This window comes from Anabas testudineus, chromosome 18 (genome assembly GCF_900324465.2).
Source record: "Anabas testudineus chromosome 18, fAnaTes1.2, whole genome shotgun sequence".
NCBI lineage: Eukaryota > Metazoa > Chordata > Actinopteri > Anabantiformes > Anabantidae > Anabas > Anabas testudineus.
The window spans coordinates 9,509,169-9,519,020 of NC_046627.1; the positions used below are offsets into that span (position 1 = coordinate 9,509,169).

General features: G+C 36.6%; 1 long non-coding RNA gene across 1 annotated transcript; it reads right to left on the bottom strand.

The window, feature by feature from the left end:
- LOC113168625 lies at positions 1–3,662 on the bottom strand. The gene is made up of 8 exons (XR_003299492.2): positions 3,312–3,662; positions 3,130–3,174; positions 2,572–2,832; positions 2,270–2,471; positions 1,988–2,104; positions 1,200–1,274; positions 604–666; positions 1–268 (listed from the first exon to the last, which is right to left on the bottom strand). It is a non-coding gene; the product is annotated as an uncharacterized LOC113168625 (long non-coding RNA).
- Between the last annotated feature and the right edge of the window lie 6,190 nt (positions 3,663–9,852).

Genomic DNA, 9,852 nt, shown 5'->3' on the forward strand with positions numbered 1-9,852 from the left:
AAATAAATAAATCAACTTAAAAGCTTTTATTTTTAAGTGTACTATAATCAATATAAATACAGAGTGTAACTATCATATAAAACTATGGACACATGAAAAAATGCATAATTTTTATTTTGTAGTAAACATATAAGGATTTGAAATAGTTTGTGACTATACTAAACATACAGCTGTCTTTCTGTCATATCATGGTGTTAATTTACAAACACTGTTGATAACTGTCCTTTAAAGCTTCTCCTTCAGTTAACGCTCTCTCTCTCTTCGAAACCTGTAAGAAACAGAAAATATACAGAATATAATAAAAATAACAGCTGCATTAAAAACATAACAAAACTATGTGTAAAAAATTGTTTCTTCAAACTATTAATCTAATTGTTTATTTCTGATTTGTGCATACATGTTGATTGTCACAAATTTGATTTTAGTAGACCTAATTAAAAGGCCAGACACAAGTAAAATAGTCAAAACTGTTTATTGAAATAGGATTATTATTAGACTGATACCAAAAACAGGCAAAGAAAAAAAAAGCTAAAATAGAGAAGTAACAGCAAAACACTGCTGGGTATGTTTTGAGGCAAAAAAATGGGATTTTAATAAACTCACCAAGCTGTTGACTATCATCCAGGTCCTGTTTACACTGTTGTCTACACGATGATTCATCCTCATCTAATAATGACAAAGACAGCGGAAGTTATCAAGCACATCAACAGCAATGTAAGAATTGATGCTGTGAACCAATTTAAGGTTATTTTAGAATATTTGTTCCCATCAATGTGTTTTATCATTTCCATCAAGACATGTTTGATATTTCTGGTTCATGTGTCTTGACTTATCTAACACAAGTCAAGCCACAAAGCCACAACATCTTAAGTTACCTTACTGTACATTTCTAACATATAACAAATACTGAGATAATACCAAACAAGTGTCATGTTTACAGTGTAGTAACCTGCTCATGCTTGTAACACAAAAGTCATTATTTCACTCTGCTGTTGTTAGCATTAATCTACATAATATATACATATACATAATATATATATACATTTTCAGTGTAAAAAATCTATAAGGGACATCTGAAACATTTTAACTAAAATTAATGTAGATATTACTCAAAATGTTTTTGAGTAATGTGCTTGTTAGGATATGTAGTACAGCGCAGATATATAATTAAAACAACAATGGCTGGTGAAATACTGTACCTTTATTTTTTCAGTTTTTTGTTACTACAGCATAAACTTCTTCTCTTGTAGCAGTTGAATCGATACTTTCACAGACTGAAAAATAAATCAGCAGTGTAAGAGACATGTTATATACACAAATATTTATTTTACTATAAAACATTTTATTACAACTGTTTTTGATTTTACTTTACACAAGTAGTGAATCTGTGTCATTTAATACAACATTAAACCATTGAAACAAACAAAACTTTCATATGGCCTAATTTAGTTTTTTTAGTTTTTGCAACTGTTTGATTCCCAGTTGAGCCTGATCCATGTCTCAGGGTGGACACGTAAAACACTACTGCAATAAAGGAAAAATAACGTCAATAGAAAACCAGAAGAAGAATGGACTTTTTTTTACAATAAAGGGTTTAACTTAAACGGAGAGAATATTACTCAGTTTCACCAAAGTAGAACAAAATTGTGCCAAAACTTCCTCTATAATTAGCTTTGAAAGATACAACAAAACAACATCTGATATACTAAAAAAAATATTTTTTTACAAATAAGTAACATGCTGATTATCAACATAATTACTGTCCATTCCTGTCTTCTTAACAATCAATCAAGTGAAATACCTAAATTAGTCCTAAATACATACTGAATAATGCAATAATGTTAATGCTTAAACAATATACAGTACAATACAAATCAATATTCATCGTTTGTTTACACTTACTTGTTGTGAGGTAGCACTGTATAAGTGTTAATCTCTTACAACAATTAATAGTTCAGTAATTTATTTTTTACTTTATTTTATTTACCTCTGTGCCATTAACTTTTGAACTGAAGTCGCCCGATCACCAGCAGCAGAACCAACAGGAAAATTGTGACAATGATCCATGGGGTGGAACTGGAAGAGGAAATCTCTTTTTGACCATCTGGAATGGATATAGAAGAAACTATACCTAAAAATGTGCAGGGACTTTGATATTCAAGTCAGTTCAAGTCAACTGATATAATGTGTTCTTTACGGTCAACTCTATAGTTGTCATTTATAGCAAGTGTACGTATAAACGCTCATTTAAAATGTTTCTGTGTCGCACCTGTGATGATCAACCTGCTCTCTGCTGATTCTCCAGCTCCAGAGATGCTGCACTTGTAGAGTCCTTCATCAGACTTGGAAACATTGTTAATAATCATGTTTCCCGTAGAACTGTTACTGATCAAGTGTCCATATTGATAAAAATGAGCTGATGTCTGTGAGGAAGTCGTCTTGTTTTTACAAGTCAGAGTTACAGCTTCTCCCTCCATCACAGGAAGAGCAGGAATTTCCAGGAAAAGCTGATTTAATGATACACTCATGTTGAGTTTTTGACAAAATGTTGTTGTCATGATAAAAACTTACCAGTCACAGTGATGATGACATTGTTGCTTCTTTTACCCCCTTCAGCATCAAACCAGTATTTTCCACTTTCAGCTGGATAAAGATTATTTATAGTGCAGGACGACCCTGTTGATGTTCTCCTATTAGTTTTGTTACATGTGAGCATTTTCCTATTGGATGCATGCACAACTTCACAGTAAGAGACCCCCTCACAATAAAATGTGAGTGACTCATATTCAAGGAACTGTGCTCTGTTTGGATCAATAAGAAGAGAAGTTGCATCTGCAACAAAGAAAGGAGAAGAGATTCACACAGCTTGAATATATTTTCAAAATAACAGAACCATTAACAGAAACATTGATCTAGTACCAAATAATAAATGGCAGCATGATTCTTGTGATCATTGAAAGTCTTGTTTTTAACCACTAATAAGAAAAGTTTGGGTCACCAGAATAAAAAAAAAGATCATATTTTCCTGTTTCTAACTTCTTCCAAATAAACAAATCAAACAAAAACTATGAAAAAAAAAAATCTTTTAAAATGCTTAATGTGTTCAGTTAGCAAATAAGTGGTACTTACTAACTTTCGGATCATGTTCACACAGCTGCATTGTCACAATCATCACTAAAATGACCAAATAGGAGAAAGAGATCTTTATCTAAATAAGATCTATGTAATGATACAGATTATTGATACAGAAAAGAGCACACTTCAGCTGAATGTTTGTACTACAAAGTAACAGAGACAGACTGAGTACTCACGCAGTTTGATGCAGAGCTGTGACCTCCATGTTGTCTTCCTGCTGACTGAAGAACAGACTGAAGTGTTACGTAGCTGCACAATGGCGTCTCTTCCTGTTCTTCTGCTGTTAGTGTGATGATTTTTTTTAGATCACAACCTTGCTCCACTGTTTTAGCAGAAATAATCTGGTGGTTAAATGTCAGTCGGTGGAGCAAAAAACAACTGTGGACTTAAAAATATAAATGGACTAACCAGTAGACCAAAATGTTTTACAGAGTTAATGTATCAGAGTTAAAAAAAAAATACTTCTACAGCTGCTATGCTTCATTTTAGGTCAAACCACAGCAGCAAGTTGCGAAAATGGTCCATGTCTGTATCGTAACAATCTCACAGTTACACTGCTAACACACTGTGATGTTTGGCAGGTTTAATGATTTTCATTAATTTCATCCTTAGTGTTTTAGCTTGGTAACTTTAGCAAATCAACACTAAGCACAAAATACAAATAGTATTAAGTGAAAATGAGATTAGTTGTATAAGACAAAATTAAATATTTTCCTCATAGTCACACTTTGAAAAGGCCTGGCAATATTAACCCCAAAGCTATTTATTTTTATGAACAGCAGATTTCAAGATTGTATCAATTTTCCATAAATACACAAATAAATTCTTCATAATTTTCAAGATTTTGTCCTCTTTTACTTTTTGTGTCTTTTACTCAGAAAAACCCACATGCAAACATACCAATTCAGTTCACTAGTCCTACTCTTCCCCCTGCAGTACAACACTAACAGTATGATTGGCGCTACAATTAAAAACATTTGCAAATCACATTGATGTTTTCACCTAAGAGACAAATATCCTGCAACATAAGTCACATGTGTTCCCACACTGGCCACACAGACTGTTCAGAGTTATATATTTAGTCAAAGTTAAAAGTCAACTGAAAACATCAGTTAGAGATTGGGATTGACAACCAAACATCAAATGTATGAACATAGGAGGTCATGGATGATAAAACATGGACTTCAGAATACATTCTGACAGATTATAATGATGGGTGATGAATCACTGGAGTGCATCATATCAACCAAAATAACTTTTAATTTACCCTTTATTTTTCATCTTTCTTTTTACTCTCTTGATTACAACAGTTTACATCTGAGTGGATGAGGTCATTTTGTGTTTTCCCACAGTGAAGCAGTCCCTCCACCAACTGGAGCAGCAGCAGAGCCACCATCACTACAATGAAGACAGGTTTAGAAATGAAGACAGTATACATCAGTGTTCTGAGAGAGGTCGAGTCTCTGTGTTAAGTTCTGCAAAGACGACAAAGAATATGTTTTTTGGTGCTTAAAGGCGTTAATTGCTTTGTGTGTGCTGATTCTCCAACTCCTGAGATGATGCACTTGTAGAATCCTTTACTAGACTTTGAAACACTGAATAAATCATCTTTCCTGTAAAGATTCTCTTGATGAAGACTATGTCCACTGACCAGTGACATTGTAGTTCACCCAGGTCTGTCCAGACTTTTTATTCTCATATCTTTATGCATGAGTCCAGCAAGTTGTTTGTACCACATTTAAGGAAACTTATTGACACATCAGCATACTGCACATAACATCTCCCACTCTCACGTCCCTTCTTCCCCCTCAGATACCCATCTCAGATCAGATGAGAACAACCCCACACTCATGATCACAGCAGCTCAGGTATGCAGTGAGCTAAAGAGGCTTCGTTCCAACATAGTGGCTGGTCCAGATAGAGTACCCCCATGGATGCTGAAGGCCTGCACGTTGGAGCTGGGAGACTCTCTACAGCATATCTTCAACCTTAGTGAGTTTAGAACAGGAGAGGATCCCGGGTCTATCAAAAACCTCCTGCGTCCAGTCCCTAAGAGACCTTGCCCTGGAGAGTTGATTGACTTCAGGCCAGTTGCCCTCACATCACATGTAATGAAGACCATGGAGAGGGTGCTGCTACACCACATCAGGCCACAAGTCCACCATGCATTCGACCATCTGCAGTTTGCGTGGCAGTAATATTTTTTTTGTGTTTTTTCTTGTTTTTTCACTGCTGAAGCTGTAACCGCTGGAATTTGTGAATTTCCCACTGGGATCTATCTATCTATCTCTTTACATGTGTCAACAGACACGCTGCAAATGGAAAAAAGTTGGTTTACCTGGCAGAAATGGATAAAGAACTAAAAGAGACATGTCTTTTAGTTAGAAAAAAAATAATCTACTAAAACAGTTTTGAACTTTTAGTTAATCTCATTAGATCTAAATAGATATTTTCTACCCAAATCTAGGGACAGGTCGATAAATGGATCATTTAAATTTTGTACTATGCACAGATGATAAACGTTAATAGTTTGCATTTAAACAGCAGTTTTCTACCTAACTGGCAGTAAAAATGCTTTTACCCTGTTTCTCATTCAAGCATGTGCACACACAAACACATAGCGGTGGTAGAGCTGCCATGCAGCTGATCGGACTCGCTGGGGAAAAAGCTTCTTATTTATTTATCTCTCTCTGAAACCTGTAAAACACAGAAAATATACAAATATAAGTTATACAAATTACAGCTTTACATTGAACATTGAACTGCAACTAGCTGAATGTACAAACTCAATGATATGATATTACAGATGAGGGGAATAAAGACAAACAATAATCCTGTGTGACACTAAAGTAATAATAATAAGTATTCACATAAAAGTTGCATGCCAAATTGAATCATTTTAATAGTTAATTTCTGAGTTCTATGTCGTAATTACAATTTGCCAATTGTGAAAACTACAATATAAAATGATTGGTGCTTGAAACCTGAAAGTGTCTACAACTAAATCAATAGTGTCTCGGCTGGAGAGCATAGATCACTGTCATACAACTTTAGTTGTATTCACACTGTGACTGATATGTGGAGACGCAGGATTGTATGTGGTGAATAGGTGGTAAATCTTACAAAAGCAAATATTCATATGTATTGTTTACAAGTTTATTTTATTTACCTCTGTGCCAGTAACTTTTTACAAAGTAAAGCAGTCCCATCAACACCAGCCTAACCAGCAGTATAACGGGGACAATGATCCATGGGGTAGTGGAAGTGGAAGTGGAAGCAAGCGTATCTTGTTGGCCATCTACAATGAGAATAGAAAGTATTGTACCTTATAATGTTTTGGGACTATCACAACATTCTGGGTTGATGAAATCAAATTTAGGCTACCTGTGACCATGATGGGATGACGGTGTTGCTGTGGTTGTGGCTGTAGCCTGTGTTAGTAGGACCCAAGTAAGGAGTGAGATAAAGTAAAAGGTTTGTTTAAACCAAAGACAGTGAAGGGAAAATCTCTGAAAAAGAGGACGAGAATGAAAGTTCATCTTTTTCTTTTGTATTATTTATATAAATAATACAAAAGAAAAAGATGAACTTTTCAAATAGTCTAAAATAATCATTTGGTCAAACGAATGCAGAAAATGAAGCAGACTAAAAATTTCTAACAACCAGAGATTTCACGTGTTCTTCAGATGGATCGAAACATGTTTTATTGATATAAACTGGGAAAAAAGTATTTCTCTAAAATCTGTAACTCTGCTTTTTGCCTTTTATGTACGACCACAAGAGCTAACAGAGACGCCTGGAGACGATGCCAGTCTTTGGTGTGTGGATCCCCTCACTGGTGGTGTGGAGCAGACCAGACCTGAAGCCTGATCACTGTGTCTACTGTCACCGAGACCACTCACAAGAAAACTACCAGTATCCGTCTTATTGTGGCCGAGTGAAGCTGAGAGATCCAGAGATGAAGGATGGAGAAGTGTCTTTGATTCTGCAGAGTGTCAACATCAGCCATGCTGGAACATATGGATGTGGAATTGGAGGGGGACAAGGAGAGGTGACCCTGAACTCATCAACACTGTGAACCTGAAGGTTGAAGACTCCGGTGAGTTTGTGGAGTTCAGTGTGTTTGTCTCTGGAACAGCAGTGAAGCTGCTTGGTGAACGTGAGGCTGTCCTATAACAGCAGAAAGCCTGTGTGGACGTTCCTCTGGTTAATGCTGCAGCTCAAACAAGCACAGTGGACGTTTGTGAAGTTCTGTGTAGCAGGAGAAGCTGGTGGAGCACTTTCTAAACACAAACTTAAACCACACGCAGTCGACTCTGTCTTCCTCCATAAAACCAGAAAGAATCTCTGTGTTTACATCAGGTCACTGTACAAAGTGGTTCTGCTGTGTTTCATGTAGAGACAGTCTCCATCTAGTGTTCAATGCAGAGTAGTACACTCAGAATTACACAGGACAATGTTCAACAATATTCACAACAGAGTTGTTTCCATTTGAAAGACAGAATAGTAAATGTAAAGCTAACAGCTGAAGCTGAAATGTGACGTACTGATGTTGAATTTACAACAGGCACTAGTGGGCGTATAGACTTACTTTAAAGTTGGCGTTACACATATGAGAAGCTGACTGAGTGAACCAAAGTGAGACAGAGACAGCTCTGTGTGGGTGGAATAGAAATCATGATGTATTCAAAGACATTTCCATACATATGATTAAAGTTACATTACAGTTCAAATAACTTTCACCGACTCATTTACAGCTTGGTTCTGTTATTTTCTCCAACTTCAAGTTTCAAATATTAACTTTCTCTTTACAGATTTATCTTTCAAATGGACAAAACATACCGTCTATTTCCAGATTCTATCTAACCCACAGTCACCCTGAATAAATACCTGACTTGTGTCCACTGATAATTGTCCACTGATAATGAACAAAATGACCAAATATTGATGATTTCAGGTTCTTCAATGGGAAAATTTGCTGCTTTTTTACAATAATAACTTTGATATTTGGGAGGTTTTTGGATTTTTAGTTGGATGAAGCAAAACATTATGAGAAGCTGTCTGATTTGACATATTGTAGCTTTAAATCTGTGTCCTGGACTGATTTTTATTGATGAATGAATCCATGATGAGGATGAATGAAACATCACAGATCAGATGTTGGTGTTGATGAGACTTTGTAGAAAACAGCTGGAATGAGTGATGGGGTCAAAGTGCAGTAGATGATGTGACAGCTGATCCTCTCAGCTGCTTTCTGCTCTGCAGGTCACACAACAACAAACATGGTGAACGGAGGAGACGAGGACGGAAACGGACGAGGACGTGTTAGGCTGAGAGTGGACTTGGTGGTTGCTGCTTTGGTTCTTATCGTCTTTGTGATAAGATAAGATAAGATAAGATAAGATAAGATAAGATAAGATAAGATAAGATAAGATAAGATAAGATAAGATAAGATAAGATATTCTTTATTGATCCCACATTGGGGAAATTCAATTGCTACAGCAGGTCAGTGCAAAAAGAACAACAGCAATGTGCAAAAAGAATGAGAGGGTGTGCAAAAATACAAAAGTAATAAACATTTTACGAGAATCTTCAACTATATACACTATTACGAGTTAACATATATAATATGTTATACGTAATAAAAAATAAATAAAATAAAGTAAAAACAATACAGTCAGATGGGCTATGGACCGGTTTTGTACATGTATATTTAAACTGTGGCATTGTACAGTCTAACAGCTGTGCGAATGAATGACCTGCGGAACCGCTCCTTCCTACATGGAGGGTGTAACAGTCTGCAACTGAAGGAGCTGCTCAGTGCCTCCACTGTCCGATGTAGTGGGTGAGAGGTGTTGTCCATGATGGATGTTAGCTTGGCCAACATCCTCCTTTCACTCACTTCCTCCACAGAGTCCAGTGGACAGCCCAGGACAGAACTGGCCCTCCTGACCTGATGTTCGTCATGAAGAAGATACAGAAACAACAGTTCTGCTGCTGATGGAGCAAGTGACCAACAGCAGGTCTGAAACTAAAGTCCGACCTGTTTTGAACCTGACTGTAACTCAGAGAGCTTCACAGTCTGTCAGTCAGTGTGTTTACATGGACTCAAGTCACCTGGTCACTGGAAATCTGAGTCTACGTGCAGCTAAAGAGTAATCTGATTACTCCTCCGCCCTGGGCTGATGTTGGAAGCGTGGTTCACAGATTTTATCTGTATGGACACAGAAAAGATGCTTTCCACCACAAACATGTGTCTGTGACTGACAGCGCTGTGAGACAGACACAGACAAACACAGAGCTCATTTTTACGGCACAAACTGTCTGAATTAAAGAAACACACAGTGAAAAGTGACTTATTTAGACGTCTACGGGAAACTTTGTGTTGGTTTCAGTTTGAGTTGGACTTGATTTAGAAACGAGGCAGCACCATCTCTCAGCAGCCCACAAACCAAAGTCCCATTGAAAAGTGTCTGCTGTCATAAACATGATGAAAACAGCAGCAGAAGTCAAATCTGTATCAGCAGATACTCAGTATTTTAGGAATGGGGCCGAAATATTTAATGGGAGCTTCATAAGTTTACGCTGAATTGTCTTCTATCTCATTCTGATCCAAACAAATATGTGATGTAGTTTGACTTTAAAGAAGCAGTTCTACGTTTGGGAAACATCCAGAAGAATAAATCCACTGAGCAGCCTCTAAAGATTTACTAGTAA